We start from the raw sequence: 20,257 nt of genomic DNA, 5'->3' as shown, positions 1-20,257 counted from the left end.
TCCTAAACTATCTTTCTCGAAAGGTACTATTTCAATTTCTCTTTTTCTAAATTTCTTTCGACGAATATTTGCTTATAGATTTCTAAAACATGAATTTCTTATGAGGAATAAAATAATCATTTATCTCGATCTCCGACTTTGATAATTTAATTAAATTTTCTCATTACCATCTTAGTGAATATGAAACGGTAACATTTCTTCTCACAGATTATCTACTTATTCATTTTTCCATTTTTTGTGAAAATTAAACAGAGGATTAAGGAGAACCCTTATTTAATTATAAAGATTCTATATGCATCTAATTATGCATAAAATCCAATTCTGATGAAAGTCACACTTTTATCATCATAAAAAATCATTTATGATGAAAATCACTCTTTTAACATGAAGAATTTCTTTTATGCATATGTTTATGTATACAAATCATTTATGATGAAAATCACTCTTTCAATATTAAAAAAATATCTTTTATGCATAAAAATCATTTATGATAAAAGTAACACTTTTATATAAAAATAATAATCTTTTATGCATACTTCTATGCATGAAAATCAATTATGATAAAAGTAACACTTTTATAATAAAAAAATAATCTTTTATGCGTACTTTTATGCATGAAAATCAATTATGATAAAAGTAACACTTTTATAGTAAAAAAATAATAATCTTTTATGCATACTTCTATGCATGAAAATCAAATATGATAAAAGTAACACTTTTATATAAAAATAATAATCTTTTATGCATACTTCTATGCATGAAAATCAATTATGATAAAAGTAACACTTTTATAATAAAAAAATAATCTTTTATGCATACTTCTATGCATGAAAATCAAATATGATAAAAGTAACACTTTTATATAAAAATAATAATCTTTTATGCATACTTCTATGCATGAAAATCAATTATGATAAAAATAACACTTTTATAATAAAAAATAATCTTTTATGCATAAAAATCAAATATGATAAAAGTAACTCTTTTATATAAAAATAATAATCTTTTATGCATACTTCTATGCATGAAAATCAAATATGATAAAAGTAACACTTTTATATAAAAATAATAATCTTTTATGCATACTTCTATGCATGAAAATCAATTATGATAAAAGTAACACTTTTATAATAAAAAATAATCTTTTATGCATACTTTTATACATAAAAATCAATAATAATGAAAGTAATACTTTTATAATAAAACTAAATTTCTTTTATACAAATAATCAAAATGCATCTTCTATGCATGAAAATGACACTTTAGAATATAGAAACCATAAGGATTACTCTTTTAGAATAATGAAAGATAATACTTATTTCTAAATTTTTGAAAAATTTTACCATAACCTCCTTTGTATGGTTGACCATTTTTTAATTTTTAAGTCTCTAAAATTAGTTAGAAATGCACCAAGAGTATTTAAATCATTCTAAAGTAACATTTTTCTACTTATTTAAGAGAAACATTATGAAAAGCTTGATTTTATTCATTAATCATTCATCTAGAATAAAGAATGGTTGGATTTACTAGAGAAGAGAGGGGAATGCCTTTTGCAATGAGGCATAACATCATTTGCAATGTAGAGAAGACAAAAATCATAAAAAAACCATAAAAAGAATATAAAAGAGAAGAATCTCCAACTTACATTGATAATTTGAGAGCTTTCCTTTGGCTTGATGGTTTGAGGGTTCTACTCTTGTTTGAGACAAGAGTGGCCACCAATCTTTTGGAAGAGAAAAGGTCAAAAACTAATGAATTATGAGTACAATTCACTGTTTTTGGCACTTGGGAGAGACAGGGTAACAGTGCAAAACACTATTGAGTTTCAACAAAGGAGACAAAAAAGTGAGCTTCTAACCAAGCCAACTGATTCTAGAATTTTCTAGATCAGTTTGGTCATTTTTTGACCATTTTTAGGTGAGTTTTGCTCACTTTTTGGATCTAGTTGAAACAGGAGAGAGGAGAGATAAAAATATCTCATTATTTGGGAGTTCAAAACTAATTCAAGCATGTGAAATAGGCACCTCCTTCATGAGGGGAATTCCCCCATACTGAGGTGTCAAAAATGCATCATTTCACCTAAATATCTCTCTTTTTTAACTATTAACCTTGTCCTTAGTCAACTCTTCATCTTATGTGAGTATTTACTCATTTTTGGGGGATTTTTCTTTTATTCTTCTATTTATCTCCTCCCTACATTTGGATGAATCTTATTGGTCCATAGGAACCTTAATTTAAAATTTCAAAAAAATCTTCACCCCTAGGGTATTGTCTCTTGAACAGATTATACTTAATTTCTAATGCACCTTCTGAAAATCTTTTTGAACTTCTGTTTCAGAGGAACTTATTTTAATAAGATGAGATATTTGTCTATCTAAAAATATTTAAAAACTGAATTACCACTCTCTAGAAGATTTTCTCTCTCTAGGCCAAAACTGGTAGAAACAAGATCTTTTATATTTTTGAAGAGGGATTTGATTATAGGGAAGATTCTGGACATCTTGAGAGGCTGGGGAGGAATCTTACAACAAATTATGGTCCTTGCCATATGAAGACCCAACCGCTAAAATTACACTAGACAAGTTGTATCAAGTGGCCATTACTCCTTGCCATATGAAGACCCAACCGCTAAAATTACACTAGACAAGTTGTATCAAGTGGCCATTACTTCTTGCAGCAAGGCTAGGCAGCTTTCATTATTATCTTTACTTGGGTCTGATTTGAATTTGAAAAATAGTTATGGAATGCCAACAAGTGACCATGCCTTCATTGGGTGGCTTGCAAAGAAGTTTTTATGGACCAGGTTCTTGAAGAGTGTCATAGATTGTTGTCACAGGTTCAGGCTTCCTTTGTTGGTGTTTCTCCTTTGGAGTTGCCAGAGCATCCTACATTGTGCAAATATTTTGAGGATATTGTGGCAAGACATCAGAGTGATTCATATGAGCCTTTTGCATCCTTCATGTCTGTGGCTACGGTGCCTGCAAAATAGGTTGACCTTGTGAATGCAAGCAGAAGAGTTGTTTTTAGGTAAGCATTCATCTTTCATTGCCTAATTCTTGAATTTCTATTTCATAGTTTTCTTATTCTTTCAATTGCCTGGGTTTTGAATAGGTTTATTCTTCATTTTCTGGAAATAAAAAAGATATAGACCATTCCATCTATTTGCAAGGCATGGACAGTGCTCAATCCTCCTACAATGTACACACATAAAGTCTTTCGTGAGGACATGACTGCAAAAGGAACTATAAGGCTTTCAAAGTGGGAGAGAAAGCATTGTCCATGGTGGATAGAGATGAGTAGTGGAAAGTGTGTGGAGGAGGAGGCATTAATGCTAGAGAGGTATACTTTCATGTTGGTTATTTATGTGCCTCTTGTTCTTAACTAGTTTTTTGTGATTGAATGGCTCCATGGGTTTCTTGATAAGACATTCGAAAGGTCAATGTAAATCTGATTTTGGATCCTCTAGAGACATGACCGAGGAGCAGCGTAAAAATCTCGAGGAGCAACAAAAGATGTTGGTGGAGAAACAAAAGGAAAATATAGGGAATCCTGATCTTGCAAAACCAGGGAGAAGGAAGAATACCGACTTGGATGGAGATGGTAAGCTGAAACATCTTTGTTGAAGTTTTCCAATTCCTTTTAGTATAGTATTGTCATTTGATATGCATTATGTTTGCAGATACTCTGGAAGTTGATAACTCTAGGATAGTGAGAAAGCCTTTCTCCATTGAATTTATTTGGGTTCCCCACTGTCTTTTTTGCCACGTTGGAAACATCCCCTCATACCTAGGAGTTGGGTAAAGGTGTGGGAGTTTGATTACATTAAATTGGGCAAAGAGATAGTGCAATCACAGCTTGCAGATGGATATCGAGAATTACGTGATTTTTTTGCACTTCTATACCAACAAGGGAAGAAACGAAACTCTAAACAATGCACATGGAGTGTGGACTGTTGCATTGTGGATCTTCCCACAGGGTATGCTACAGGTGGTGAAGGAGAGGTTCCACCTCATAGAAGATCACATCTCCTCTTCCTTGGCCATTGCTGCAGCTGTGATGGATGACAATGGGTGAACTTTGGTTTTCTGTTCTCCATCTACTCTGCCTGCTGTGGAGCGCTATGCAGTAAGATTAAAAATGGAGGTGGCTTGTAGGTAAATGTATTTGTATTCAACACTTCATGAAGTCTTGCGGATTATAGGCTAGGGTCTGATTCTGGTACATATTGCTTTGTTTCAAGCAGATGGATAGTACAAAGCATGGAACCACGACAGACTTTATTTGTGGATGACTCCGCCGATGAGAATTAGTTTATGGTTATGCTTTATAGTCTACTAGACATTGGTGCTATCTCACATACATGATATTTATTTTTGGCTTTCGTTTTGATTCTGAAATTTTGTGACATTATGCGTATGAGACAATAGTTTGGAAAAAAAAATGGGTGCACTCTAGTTCATTAATGTGCAAGTAAAATCTACATTGGTGGAGGTACAAATTGTTTTGGCTTTTGGAAACAATCTTGAGCTTCTATTTTGTTGGTTGGCATTATTTAATGTAAGATTCTATGATATGCATTCCTTTTCCTTCATACGTTGTCACTCTTACTTGTTGTATTACTTGCATCTGGTAAACTTGTTACATGTGGTTTGTAAAATATCACTTGGCGGCTTACATATAGATGAGCAAGCTGAAGTGCACACGTAGATTTATTGGTCGGATTGGTTCATTGAAATTCAGAATTTAAATGACGCTTGTGAGTTATAATTTTTAGTGTGGAATCCTGGATTCATGATCTGGATTTAATGTTTTTTTGGTTAGGAATATACTGTGCAAAACTTCCAGTCTACTTTGGGAGTGAGGAGAATAGAGAAAAATAATAATGAATTTAAACATATGAATGTTCTAAAAGATAATGTATCATTCTAGGGGGTTGCAAATGACCTTGACCTGTTTTAACATTTTCTTTAAATATTATACATGGAAAGTTTGTACTCTTAGAATTGAATAAATATAGTTGGTATTTAACATATGCCATCGTGATAGTGTTCCAATATGATTCCTTGAATGAATATACATAGGAACATGTTGCAAAAAGGCTCGCTCGGACTTCTCCGCTTGTGGTTTTCTGCTCGGATACCTATAATACCCACCTTACGCCATGGGAAGAATCACACGATGGTTTCTTCTACTCTTGGAATTCAACTTTACAGTCACAGTGAGAAAAGGAACACAATATATATTGGCTTACCATAAGTCTAGAATTCCAAATGTGGAGAATCTGCAACTAGCATTAACGATGACCTCCAAAATGCTTGTCTGTTCAAACTTGACATGGTGCCTGAGTGGAGTGAGGAAATATCTTACTATCAATCTCGTGGTTTTCTGTAAGATTGACCTCTAAATAAAGATAAAATGCATCGACTTATTAAGTTGGCTGCACCTTATCAATTGATTTTTACTGGAGAATTAAATAAACTAGGCAAGGATGGTATCCTAAGAAGATGTGTGTGAGAAGATGAGTTTGTCATGATATTAGAAGAAGCACACTTAGGAATAACCGGAGGACATTTTGCTGGAGAAGCTATAGCTTGCAAAGTGCTTCAAGTGGGACTATGGTGGCCTATGTTATTCAAGGACGCCATAGAGTTTGTGAAAAGATGCGAGGAATGTCAAAGATTTGCTATTCCACAACAAAAAGACAGGATGCCACTCACCCATGTAATTGTAAGACAACCCTTTGAGAAATGGGGGATTGATTTTGTTGGACCCATTAGTATAGCAGCACCGTCTCACAAGCCCGATATGTGATCGTGGCCACAAATTACTTCACTAAGTGGGCAGAGGGCGAGGGCCTCTAAACGAGCTGATGTTCATCAACCACAGCCAAGTTCTTATATGAATAAATCATTTCTAGATTTGGCTGCCTGCTCAAATTAGTCAGTGGGTGGCGGGGTTCACATTTCATTAATGAGGTGATTGAACAATTACTTACAGGATTCCTTTTAGTCCACCGAAATTCATCACCTTATTACCCACAAGAAAATGGTCAAGAAGAGAGAACCAACAAGATTTTATGTGCTATCTTTACTAAAACCTTAGAAGCCAATCCCACGGATTGGGAACTTAAGCTGACAGTAGCTCTATGGGCTTATCGTACATTGTATAAGGTAGTGATGGGATATACTCCCCTCCATTTAGCTTATGGCATTAATGCAATAATGCCTATGGAGTTCTTAGTTCCAAGCCTATGAATTGTAGTACAGGAAAGGCTTACTGAAAATGCGTTAGCCGAGAGATTGGTTGATTTAGAAAAACTTGATGAAACCAGGCTAATTGCATCACATGGACCTATGGTCTAGAAATTATAGAGAAAACGTTAGTCTACTGACCATAACCTCAAACATAAGGAACTGGAAACAGGGGACCTCGTCCTCATGTATGTTTTTGGAAGCACCAAGAAAAAGAAACTCAAGTACAAAGGATTAGGACCTTTCAAAATGTCCAAAATCACCCCTTAAGGGTCGGTCCGAATTGAAACCATCGAGGGCGTAGAAATGGAAGGATACATCAATGGGAGAAAACTCAGAAAGTATTATAGACCCCTAACCCAGGAAATTCTCTCACAAGACCATCTTTTGAAGCAAAAGAAAGAGCTTGTAGCATTATATGGTAGTGGGGACATCTCTACTTGGTCACTTTTATTGATGATTACTCCAGATATAGCTGGGTGTATCCATTAAAGCAGAAGTCAAAGGCTTTTATGTGCTTTAGGCTTTTTGTATCTATGGCTAAAAATGCATGTGAATTTAAAGTTGGCACTCTTCATTCAGATTGAGGGGGGGCGTATATGTCCAAGGAATTTCATGCATATATGGCTGAAAAAGGCATAAGGCATCAATGTACAGTGCCATACACACCTCAGCAAATGCGCTACAACCAAGGCCTTGTAGTCAATAGATACATTTTATTCCATCTAGGGAGGTCACTTTAAATCTCTTGAATCATATCATTTTCATGAGGGGACCCAATGTTTTGAACAAATGCACTACCAAGGCCTTGTAGTCTAAAACTCCTTATGAAGCCTCGCGAGAGCCTCGCATGGTAGGAAGCCTTCTGTGGCTCATTTGCGTGTCTTTGGTTGTCGTTCTTATGCTCTTGCGCCTAAGCAACAATGCAGTAAGCTTGATGATAAGGAAGTTAAATGCATATTTGTAGAATACAGTTCACAAAGCAAGGGATATAGACTCTACTGTGAGATCCCACTGCCCCCTCTGCACATCGGATTCCCGGTAGTTGGCAGTGAAAGCAGCTCCCTCATGCGCGGGGCAGGGTTTCCCACTCGGGGCCTCACCCTCGAATGTCTGGGCACGAGACTAAGCTGGTGGTCATTTCGAAAACCGAAACCGGGAAAATTTCCCATGCTCGAAAAACGGGGACGATTCCACCATTTTTTATTTTTTTAATGAATTTTTCTAACGAAGTCAAGATACTAAACTAACCTTCATCTGAATAAACCAGATAGAAGGGAAACTATTACATACTTAACTTGAAGGGATCAACACTTTTTTCCTAATTGAATCAGGCACAGCCATTGATCTATTCATTAGAGAAGTCTTCAGGCTTTTATTTAACTACTCGAGTTCTAAACGTATTCCTATTAATCAATTTTATTATTAAAACTCTACTGATTCCAGCCTAACCCCATCCGGCCCATGGGCTAGCCACCACCCAACCACTGGAATTGGTAGAACCAGACAAGTACTCACCCACCCATAATTGAATGCCTTTCTTAACTTTTACTTAGAATACAGATACGCACACACTCCTCTTTAAACTTTAACTTATAAAACAATCCATTGACAAACAATTATTGGTTAAAGATGTCATAACTCAAAATTTCCATTCAATCTTTGTTTCTCACAAAAAACAGTATCACTCTGGACTCTCCGTTGAGACCAGCTGGTCAGCCAACGAGATCCAGTATAATAGATTACAATAAACATTGGTCCATCATATAATATATATCTTCCACGACATACGCATGGGTGTCCTAAGCACCGCGAGCCCGTGCATCGCCTGGTCAGAACCCTCCAGGATCCTCCTTAGGTGTCCTAGCACTTCACTCAGGGAGCGCTTTGTCGGCCCTCGCCCACCATCGTACCGAAAGCACACCATTTTTCACCATACCAAGGCTGGTCAAGACCTGGGCAAGTTTTTGCCGCGTGAGCCATCCTTTGAACACTCCCCCCGCCAGCTGTTGCAACCGAACTTCCCTTAGAAAAACACATATACCAAATGCTCCCTCTCCAGCATTTTGGCGTAAGACAGTCCTTTAAGAAAACAGGGTTTCTATGCAAGTTTTTAGTTTTGAGTTTCTTTTGAATTTAATGAGTATATCTTAAATCCGTATCCCAATACCTCTAGATCGCAGGTCTGAATTCCAACGAATTTCATGAATTCTGTAACCTTGATCCTCAGATCCGAATCAAAGGGTCTTAACTTGATTTCAGATTCGGTGGGTGATTTGAGTGAATTTTTCTAAACTGGTCACATCGTCTTTTCTTAAAACTGACGAAGGAGTTATGTCTTGGTCATAGTCTGATTCAGGGTTTGACTCTAGAAAGGTTCTCCCTGAACTATCTTTCTTGAAGGGTAATATTTCAATTACTACTTTACTGAATTTCATTCATTGAGTATTTCCTTAACTGAATTCAAAACTAATCATCACAAATTTCTATGATGAGGAATAAATTAATCATTTATCTAAAATTCCGTCTTCGATAGTTTTTCTAAGTTTTCTCATTACCATCCTAGAGAATAAGAATTTTCTCTCACAGAGTATTTACTTATTCATTAACCAATATTCATGGGATTTAAACATAAGATTAAAGAGAACTCTTATTTTGATATAAAAATTATGTATGCATCTATTTATGCATAAAATCCAACTTCTATAGAAATAACACTTTTATATAAAAAAATTCTTTTATGCATCTATTTATTATGCATAAAAATCAATTTTGATAAAAGTAACACTTTTATAATCAAAAAAATTCTTTTATGCATCTATTTATGCATAAAAATTAATTTTGATGAAAGTAACACTTTTATGATTAAAAAAAACTCTTTTATGATGCATATAAATCAATTTTGATGTAACACTTTTATGATAAAAAAATTCTTTTATGCGTCTATTTATGCATAAAAATCAATTTTGATGAAAGTAACACTTCTATAATAAAAAACATTCTTTTATGCATCTATTTATGCATAAAAATCAATTTTGATAAAAGTAACACTTTTATAATTAAAAAATTCTTTTATGCATCTATTTATGCATAAAAATTAATTTTGATGAAAGTAACACTTTTATGATTAAAAAAAACTCTTTTATGCATCTATTTATGCATATAAATCAATTTTGATGTAAGTAACACTTTTATGATAAAAAAATTCTTTTATGCGTCTATTTATGCATAAAAATTAATTTTGATGAAAGTAACACTTTTAGAATAAAAAATTATTTTATGCATCTATTTATGCATAAATATCAATTTTGATGAAAGTAACAATTTTATAATTAAAAATTTCTTTTATGCATCTATTTATGCATAAAAATCAATTTTGATGAAAGGAACACTTTTATAATTAAAAACATTCTTTTATGCATCTATTTATGCATAAAAATCAATGATGAAAGTAACACCTTTATAATTTAAAAAAAAATCTTTTATGCATCTATATATGCATAAAAATCAATTTTGATGAAAGTAACACTTTTATAATTTAAAAAAATCTTTTATACATAAAAATCAATTTTGATGAAAGTAACACTTTTAGAATTAAAACAAATTCTCCAATATGCATCTTTCTATGTATAAAAATTAATTCTAATGGAAATAACACTTTTATAATAAAAATATTTCTTTTATGCATCTATTTATGCATAAAAATCAATTTTGATGAAAGTCACACTTTTGGAATTAAAAAATTTCTTTTATGCATCTATTTATGCATAAAAATCAATTTTGATGAAAGTAACACTTTTATAATAAAAAATTCTTTTATGCATCTATTTATGCATAAAAAATCAATTTTGATGAAAGTAACAGTTTTATAATAAAAATTTCTTTTATGCATCTATTTATGCATAAAAATTAATTTTGATGAAAGTAACATTTTTATAATAAAAAAATCTTTTATGCATCTATTTATGCATAAAAATCAATTTTGATGAAAGTAACACTTTTATAATTAAAAAAAATCTTTTATGCATCTATTTATGCATAAAAATTAATTTTGATAAAAGTAACACTTTTAGAATTAAAAAAATTCTCCAATATGCATCTTTCTATGCATAGAAATTAATTCTAATAGAAATAACACTTTTATAATAAAAATATTTCTAATATGTATTTTTCTATGCATAGAATAAAAATAACACTTTTAGAATACACAAACGGTGGGGATTATTCTTTTTGAACAATAAAGATAAAACTTATTTCATAAAATTTATGAAAATTTTACCCATAACCTCCTTTTTCTATGGCTAACCATTGTGCAAAAAAATCAATTTTGATGAAAGTAACACTTTTATAATTAAAAAACTTCTTTTATGCATCTATTTATGCATAAAAATCAATTTTGATGAAAGTAACACTTTTATAATTAAAAAATTCTTTTATGCATCTATTTATGCATAAAACTCAATTTTGATGAAAGTAACACTTTTATAATTAAAAAAGATTTTTTATGCATATATTTATGCATAAAAATTAATTTTGATGAAAGTAACACTTTTAGAATAAAAAAAATTTCTCCAATATGCATCTTTCTATGCATAGAAATTAATTCTAATGAAAATAACACTTTTATAATAAAAATATTTCTAATATGCATTTTTCTATGCATAGAATGAAAATAACACTTTTAGAATACACAAACGGTGGGGATTACTCTTTTTGAATAATAAAAGATAAAACTTATTTCACAAAATTTATGAAAATTTTACCCATAATCTCCTTTATATGGCTGACTATTTTTTAATTTTTTTTCATTCTCAAGTTACTTAGAAATTATCCCAAATGATTTAAAGCATTCTAAACTAATCAAATTCCACTTTTTAAAGAGAAATAATATGAAAAGTTTAATTCTAAAAATTTGATTACATATCTAGGATAAAGAAAGGCTAAATTCAAGAATGAAGAGAGGGGGAAAGCCTTTCCAACAAGGCATAACATCATTTTTCATTTTAAAGAAAACAAAAATTAGAAAACCATTAAATGGAATAAAGAAAAAGTAGGATTTCTAGCTTACATGAATTTTTGTGAGCTTTCCTTTGGCTTGATGGTTTGAGGGATCTACTCTTGTTTGCAACAAGAGTGGCCACCAATTTTTTTGAAGAGGAAATGGTCAAAAACTAATGAATTATCAATAAATTCACTGTTTTTGGCTCTAGGGAGGAGTAGAGTAACAGTGCATAAAACACCATTAAGCTTGGCTTCTATTTATAGGAAAAAGTGAGCTTCTAACCAAGCAAACTGATTCTAGAATTCTCCAGATCAATTTGGTCAATTTTTGGCCATTTTTGGGTCAATTTAGTTCACTTTTTGGATCCAGTTTTGAATTAGGAGAGAGGAGAGATGAAATATCTAATTTTATTTATTTAAAATTCAAAAGTAATGATGGAAAAAAGGCACCTACTTCATGAGGGAGAATCCCCACTCTCTGAGGTGTCAAAAATCAGTTTTTTAACTATTTTCCTTGGTCCTTAGTCCACTCTTCATCTTATGTGAACATTTACTCATTTTTGGGGGGGGTTTCTTTTATTTTCCAATTTATCTCCTCCCTACATTTGGATTATCTTATTGGTCCATAGGAACCTTAATTTAAAATTTTTAGAAAATCTAGACCCTTAGGATAAGGCCTTTTGAACAGATTATAATTTGTTTCTAATGTACCTTCTGAAATTCTTTTTGAACTTCTGTTTCAGGGGAATTTATTTCAATCAGATGAGATATTTTTCCATTTAAAAATATTTAAAAACTGAATCATCTCTCTCTAGAAGATTTTCTCTCTCTAGGCCAAAACAGGTATAGAAACAAGATCTTTTATATTTCTGAAGAGGGATTTGATTACAGTGGAAGATACTGGACTTCTTGAGAGGCTAGGGAGAAATCTTACACGACCATCCGGCCTCAAAGCGGATTTTGGTAAGTAGATATGTTTTTGTCAAAAACTCAATTCAGCCCATTCTTTCATGTAAAAAATAGCAAAATGTATGCTCATAGGACATGTTTAATTCACTCCTACCTTTGTTTAATGGAGGGCAGCCATATGTAGAGCAATTGAATGCTCAAGAAAGTGCTCAAATTTAGCCTTTGCAAGTGCAAAATCAGCCTGCAAATCATCCTTTTGATGAGGCAATTATTGAGGATGTAGTGGATAAGGAGAGAGCAGCCATAGAAGAATCTAGGCGTATGCCAAAATGGCTTGTGCAAACATTGAGGGATAGCAAGTTGGCAGCTCCTTTACCTAGCAGAACTCGTGCACACGGGTGTATCTGCACACTTATCTATAGTAGATCTGACAATACTAATCCAAATTCTAATGAAGAAGAGTGCAAATATGGTCCCCAAAGATGTCTATAGAAAAACGAAAAACCACGCGAATCGCCTTAAATGCACCCAAAATGAAAATCTAACCAAAAAACTTTAGTACAAAGGGCTCCTTGATCTGATTCAAGAAGACAGGCAACTCGAGGTGAAGGGTAGGCAGCAGGGGCAAGGAGCGTACAAAGGGATCCTTGATTTGATTCAAGAAGACAGGCAACTCGAGGTGAAGGGTAGGCAGCAGGGGCGAGGAGCGTATGCTCTAATCCCAAATGTTGGAAACAGGGATGCAAGAATGCACACACACACACACACAATGAAGAAGCTCAAGGGAGCACACAATGAGATTATGAATGTGTGTTATACAAAGATGTACCCCAAGATGGGTGTATACTAGCACGGGGAAAAAAACCTCCTAAAGAGTGCCCTGGGTAGTCCTAGTGTGTTCACACACTAGGACCAGCACAATGGGTGTATACACCCAAGATGGGTGTATATTTTCATGGGGGAAAAAACCACCTAAAGAGAAAATAAGTGCCCCGAGTGGTCCTCGTGTGTTCACACACATCACTACCAAATATGGCTACATGTTTATTGCATGCATCCATTCAAAGTGAAATGGGGATTGACAAAAGGTTGCAAACTTTTTATGTGGATCCTTCAACAACATAGTTTATAGCAAACTTGTTGAAAACATGGATCGAGCTCCCCTAAACAACTTCCTAATAACAAGACATTTATCTAATCAGATACTAATTCTATAACTAATGAAAACACTACTCTAAGGTGGATAAAAATGAACAAGACTCATTGTGTGATGAGTGTGTGTTAATTAAGTTTAGACTCAAAAACATATACTCATAAAAAGACTTGAGATGTTGTGCTTGTATTACATTGATTAAAATGTCCTCCTTTTATATGAGGAGAGTACAACTTAGCTTTTCTCTTGCATGTGGATAATTCTCACTTGGTGATGTGCCTTCTCACACTCACTCCATACTCTTGTGCTCCATTGGTGCCAAATCTTTTGGCTACTCAAGGTGGTTGGATGTCGATTTACAAAGTCTTGTTTGACTGTTTACTTTCTACATTCCCTTGTGTGCTATGAGCAACTTTGGCTCATGTGCTACTTTAGCACTTCCCCCTCCCCCTTAATGCTACTTTGGCTCTAGGTGAGAGATAAAATTCCAGCTTGGGTACATCATCAATCCCAGAGGCTGGTTACAAGCACTTTTTGTAGGAAGTAAGATTTATAATTTTTTGGTAGTGAGGTGGGTAGCTTCTTTGATGTGTACTGATGTGTACTAGATGCAATTTCCTATTTATGGTTTTCACACATATAATTGCATACTCATGTGGTTGTGGCATTTTTACAAGAGTTGCATGCTTCTTTTTCTCATGCTCATGAATTAGCGTGCTCATTTGGCCACTTTTACAAAATGTTTCCAACTTTGTTGATCTAAACCTTGTTGATGCATAATGTCATTGGTGATATTGAATGCCATGGTGTAATCAAACATGTTGCACATATAAATTTAACTTCAAGGACTGTTAATCCAATTCCACGATTAACAAGAGCTACCGCCATTATCTTACATTAAAGAGTCACGATAGATACACCAAAGGGTCATACATTCAAGATATGAAGCAATAGTGTCCAAAGCTACAACTTGGACGGGCGCTCGTAATGGTGTGACGGAGTATTTATGGCATGGCAATTCTCGCTTCAAGAGCGTGTGGTAGCAAGTTAAGATGAAGTCCTAAGTGATGTACTTCATGGATATATTATGAGAGTAGTCATTGTAATAGCATTAGGCCTCTTATGAGCCTAAAGTGGCCGACCGGCCACAGTTTAAGTGTGTGAACGCTTATGGCCATGTATATAAGTGAATTTCTCTCATAATACAACATACTCTCCCATTGTGCAATTGAGTCCTGCTCTTGCTAATCTCTCTCCCATTGTGCAATTGAGTCCTGCTCTTGCTAATCTCTCTCCCTAATGCATTCTAGTGAGTGTGTGTGAGTGAAGTGAGGTGAGAGGAGGGACGAGGACCCGTAGTGCAGCGCGGCGATGTGACAACGCTCGCGGGAGATGCAGTGGAATTGCTTCTCAAGGAGTTGTAGAGCTTGGAGACCTCAAGGGTTACGAGCTCGGTCATTGGAAAGATCCTCACGACAGTTGCGGTTCACTAGGTAATCTCTTTTTGGATGTGTTTCAAGGAGGGTTAGGGTGAGCCATAACATTTTTATCGTCGCTGGGCCGAGGAGCCATCCCTTGGCTTTTTCCATCGTTTTGCCTCTAATCTACGCATAACCCATTGCCCATTATCTTAATTAGTGGTTTCCCATGATGATGATTTGTGGTGTAAAATAGCTCTCTTTTTTGTTTTTGAAAAGAATGCTTTTTGCTTAATTTTTAGATTAATTTATTATTTTTGTGGTTTTTCATGTTCTTAGGACTTGCACATAGTTTGTATCAGGCTTAGTTTGCATCCATTGCATCAAACAATGCAAGAGAATGCATTTCTTAGTAAATGTTAGCTCTCTCTTTAGTTTAAAGATAGATATAAGATCATTAATTCTAGTTTAATTGTGTATTTTTTGTTGAAATTGTTTGGATTAGAGTGTTAGCAAGCATTAGATGTAGGTTAATCTTTCAAAAAATTTCTTAAAACCATCAAAAAATCCTTGAATTTGACTAATTTCTCCTAATGGGCTGGTTTTTATCATTAAGGGTGATTAATCTTGTTCAAGAAGCTAAAAATTTAGAAAATATGTTAATTAGGGTCTAAATTGATCATATGAGTAATCAAAATTGGGGTTTTTAAGTGTTTTGAGAGCATCTAGATCATCAAAACACCTAATCACATCAATTTTTTGATCAATTGAAGAAATTTGACTCTCTGCTTAATTTTGCCTTAAAGAGGAGAGTCTAATTAATCTCCTTAATTTAGATTAATTTACATAATTGTTGATGCACAAAGATTAGTTTTTCCTTGCTCTATCCAATGGTGTGCTCAATTGTGTGAATTAATTAGAGATTAGTAGTTAATTAGGATCCTTGATTAGTGTAAAAGAGGAAAAGATTAATGAAAGGATTAATCTTGGATTAATCCTGAATAATTTTTTACATAACTCATTAAGGCTAATGAGCATTCAAGGAGAAGATGCTCATGAGTTGTCAATTTGTCCATTTTGGGAGTCGTTTATGAAGGGTGTAAGGTGTGTCATTAAAAGGATGACTTTTTTTAATCCACTTACCTTTTTTGGGAAAATGCCCACATTCCTTTCATTTTAAATTCAAAAAATATTTTCCCCAAAAGGGAAATTCGTATTTCCCACTAGACTCCAAAAAAATAAATCTCACATGAACGGAAAACTCACATGAACAAAAATCCGATGTGAAAAAATAATAATAATAATAATATCCACGTGAAGTCCGGTTTACGCATGACGGCGTGAAACAGCAGTTCACGTGAGAAAAAAAATTAAAATTTAATTTTTACGTGGAGTCCGATTCACGGGTGACGACGTGAAACAGCAGTTCACGCGAGAAAAAAAATCAAAATTTAATTTCCACATGAAGTCCGGTTCACGGGTGATGGCGTGAAACAACAGTTCACGACGCGAGGAAAAAAAAGAAAAAAATCAAAATTTAATTTCCACATGAAGTCCGGTTCATGCGTGCGACGACGTGAAACAGCAGTTCATGCGTGAAAAAAAATCAAAAATTAATTTCCACGTGAAGTCTAGTTCACACGTAAATACTGTTTCATAGCGTGAAACACCAGTTTCACGTGGGGGAGGGGGAACAACTCTGGAAAACACCCCTGTTTGGAGGCCCGTATCTCCTAAACCATATATCTGATGAAGGTGCTCTAGGGCTCATCAGAAAGCTGACATGGAGCTCTTCGGCTTTGGACTGGGTCATCTGAAGTCAAAATCGATCATTTTGGCCTCCGACCAGTTGCCTCAAAATTCGACCCAAACATTGACATACATACATACATACATCCCTCTCCCTCCCTCTCTCTCTCTCTCTCTCACACACACACACAAAAAACATCATAGAGATTAAAATTTCTCCCTCTCTCTCTCTTTCTCTCTCTTTTTCTCTCATGCTGATTACACACACACACACTACATACATCTGTGTGTGTGTCATATAAACACACACACTATTTATATATATGTATAGTGTGTGGGTGTGTGTGTCTATATACATACATACATGTATATATATATATATATATATATATATATATATATATATATATATATATATATATATAGTGTGTGTGTGTGTGTGTGTGTGTGTGTGTGTGTGTGTGTGTGTGTGTAATCAGGATGAGAGAAAAAGAGAGAGAGAGAGAGAGGGAGGGAGAAATTTTAATCTCTATGATGTTCTGTGTGTGTGTGTGTGTGTGTGTGTGAGAGAGAGAGAGAGAGAGAGAGAGAAAGAGAGAGAGGGAGGGAGGGAGGGAGGGAGAGGGAGAGAATGTGTGTGTGTGTGTGTGTGTGTGTGTGTGTGAGAGAGAGAGAGAGAGAGAGAGAGAATGTCATTTGTGTGATTGTGTGTGTGTGTGTGTGTGTGTGTGTGTGTGTGTGTGAGAGAGAGAGAGAGAGAGAGAGAGAGGTTTTAAAATCGTGTATTTTTGTGTGAAAGAGGAAGTGGTTGTGTGTGTGTGTGTGTGTGTTGTGTGAGATAGAGATATATATATTATTTTTTTGTATGGTTTTTTTCCTTCCATGTAGGGATAAAAATCATGTAGATTGTGGTGCTTTCTGTGTAATCAACTCATGAGAGAAAAAGAGAGAGAAAGAGAGACAGTGGGAGAAATTTTAATCTCTATGATATTCTATGTGAGTGAGGGATCTCTGTGTGTGTGTGTGTGTGTGTGTGTGTGTGAGAGAGAGAGAGAGAGAGAGAGAGAGCGAGAGAGAATGTGTGTGTGTGTGTGTGTGTGTGTGTGTGTGTGTGAGAGAGAGAGAGAGAGAGAGAGAGAGATTTTAAAATCGTGTATTTTTGTGTGAAAGAGGAAGTGGTAGTGTGTGTGTGTGTGTGTGTGTGTGTGTGTGTGTGTTGTGTGAGATAGAGATATATATATTGAGAGAGAGAGAGAGAGAGAGTTAAATCTGTTTTTAAAATTTTATGTGTGAGTAATTTCTATTTGTGTATATTAGAAAGATTAATATGTGTCATGACTGCCAAAATGGTCTTCAAATTTAAGGCTTCCTCTATGGTATCCAAACCTCTCCTGTTCTAGGATGGGTTGGGGGACTAGGAAAAGTTAATATACATGCAAGAATACTCTTGCTTGTCAGGGGATGGGTCAAGCCACTAGTTAAAGGAGAAGGAGAAGGGGTCCCAAAGAAAACCCCTTTTTTTTCTTTTAAAAAAATAAGCTTTGAATACTTAATGCTTTTAAGCTTTTTGTTTAAGTTTAGCAAAAAGAAATGTAGAGAGAGAGGGAATTTCAGCACAATACATAGAGAAACAAACCAGGATTTGTTTTTTTTTTATAATTTGATGAATAAAAGAATCCTTACCCAACCATTGAAATACCGAGGTGGGGGAGACAGCGCAGCCGGTAAGGGCTCTTGCCCTACACCGCGAGGGCTTGGGTTCAATACTCCTCCCCCTCCTCCCGCATGCCATTAGGCATGGGATTTGTCCATTCTCGCACTAATATAAAATAAAAATAAAAAAATATCCTCCCAACAAAAAAAAACCATTGAAATACCCTATTTCTAATTTCTGAAGCATTTGAAATTTTGATAATAGGAGAGCGATCCTCGCTCCTTGTTGTTGAACACATTCATAAAGCTTAATCTTGAAGAGGATGAGGGAATAAAAAAGTGGTTTTGGATGCTTGAAGGTGGTTTTGAAAATGGACAGTTTTCCACCTTGAATGGGTAAAAGATTCATGGGTTTTTGTTACCCATTGGACAGAAAAATGTCTTTCTTCAAAAACCTCAGCCTTTGTATGCTTTGAATGGAAATTTTTTCCCTTTGGCTAAGCTCTTGCACTTCTTTATCCACTAGCTCTTCACAGCTTCAATCAATTGCAATCACTCTTGGCTTTGATAACACTGTTGTGGGAGGATGACATGAACCCATAATAGTGATTGTAATAAATAAAATATTGAAGATAAATAGAACAAACAAAATAATCAATACACAATATTAGGTCCAATTTGCCCCCACACAAGAGTGAGTCCACACTTCCTCTTGGTGTACTTAAATATATTTCATGGGTAGCTTTTGGGCTAAAAAATGGTATGCTTTACAAAAATGTTGACTTCTTCAAGATTAGTATTATTTAAAAGTAGCTAGCTTCAAAAAATAGCTTTCTTGAGCATGCAAGCTAGGCTTCTTTTAAAAATAGGTGTGAGCCTTGAACCTTATAAAAGTGCACGTCTTCAAAAATAAAATATGCACGCTTTCATATGTCCCAATTGACATATACACATTGCTAATAAATATGATAGTATCAAATATTATTTATCGATATTCAAAATTGGTTATCTCAAGATATTTCCTGGCCGTCTCCATTATCCAGTTCAATGATCTACACTTGCATCAACTAAGCTAATCAATTAATAAATTAATTAATTAAAAATAAACATCCATATGAAATTTCATATCAATAAGACGATGCAACCAATACTCCCATGCATGTACAAATTCACCCACGTACGCGTAAGTAAGCTACGATCACCCAGATTTAGAAAGGCGTCCTAATCTAAACCCGTCTAGAACATAGAAACCTAATCTAAATCCGTCTAGGAGAATTCATAATAACGAAGAAACTTGGTAATAAAAATATTTCATGAATTCATCCTCATAACAAAAACGGTCATGCAAATATCCGCTAATAGGGGCCCAACCAAGCCTAGATTTCCACACAGTCTTGGTTGCATAAAAAAGGCCACTAAATAGCCACAGAAATCCAACCAATATGCAGTTTGGCCAAAGCAACAAAGCCAATCCGATGGATGCCCAACCATACCACACAAGCCACGCAAGCCAAAGTGTGGACACCACACCACTACAAGGCACAACACAGGGTAGAAAATTGAACTAGGCCAACAAGCAAGGACCTTAAGTCCCTCCCACTAGCCAAGGTAACCAGGTGTCTTAGCATGTTGTTAGACCCTCTTACAAGCCCTATACATTGACTACAACCCTTCTATGCCACCCTCCTTGTAGCATGAACCACTATGACTGGATGTTAATGATGGTGATGTTGATGATGACTGCCTTGTTGTTATATGCAGTGCAGTAAGGCACTCTATTGAACATATGTGGCGAGTGGAATCTCTCTCTCTCTCTCTCTCTCTCTCTCTCTCTCTCTCTCTCTCTCTCTCTCTCAAGTAGTGCACATTATTCAAAGCTCTCTCATGCACATCCAAATAATGAGAATCACCCCAGACCTAGCAATAATCTGATGGTGAGACTAAGATCGCCATCACCTAGCATGAATCCGACAACTGTGATCTCCCCTACCCTAGCCAAATTTGACTAAAAGTCCATATTGTTTACCTTAGCTGCATGATAAAATCTTAATAAGCAAGAAGGAGAGACCATAAACGATAAATAGAAACACTTCAAAGACTTCATGAGTTACTACCCATGAATA

This window comes from Cibotium barometz, chromosome 29 (genome assembly GCF_041138505.1).
Source record: "Cibotium barometz isolate CiBa-2024 chromosome 29, ASM4113850v1, whole genome shotgun sequence".
Classification (NCBI taxonomy): domain Eukaryota; kingdom Viridiplantae; phylum Streptophyta; class Polypodiopsida; order Cyatheales; family Cibotiaceae; genus Cibotium; species Cibotium barometz.
The sequence above is the reverse complement of the archived record's forward strand: the minus strand, read 5'-3'. Positions refer to the sequence as shown.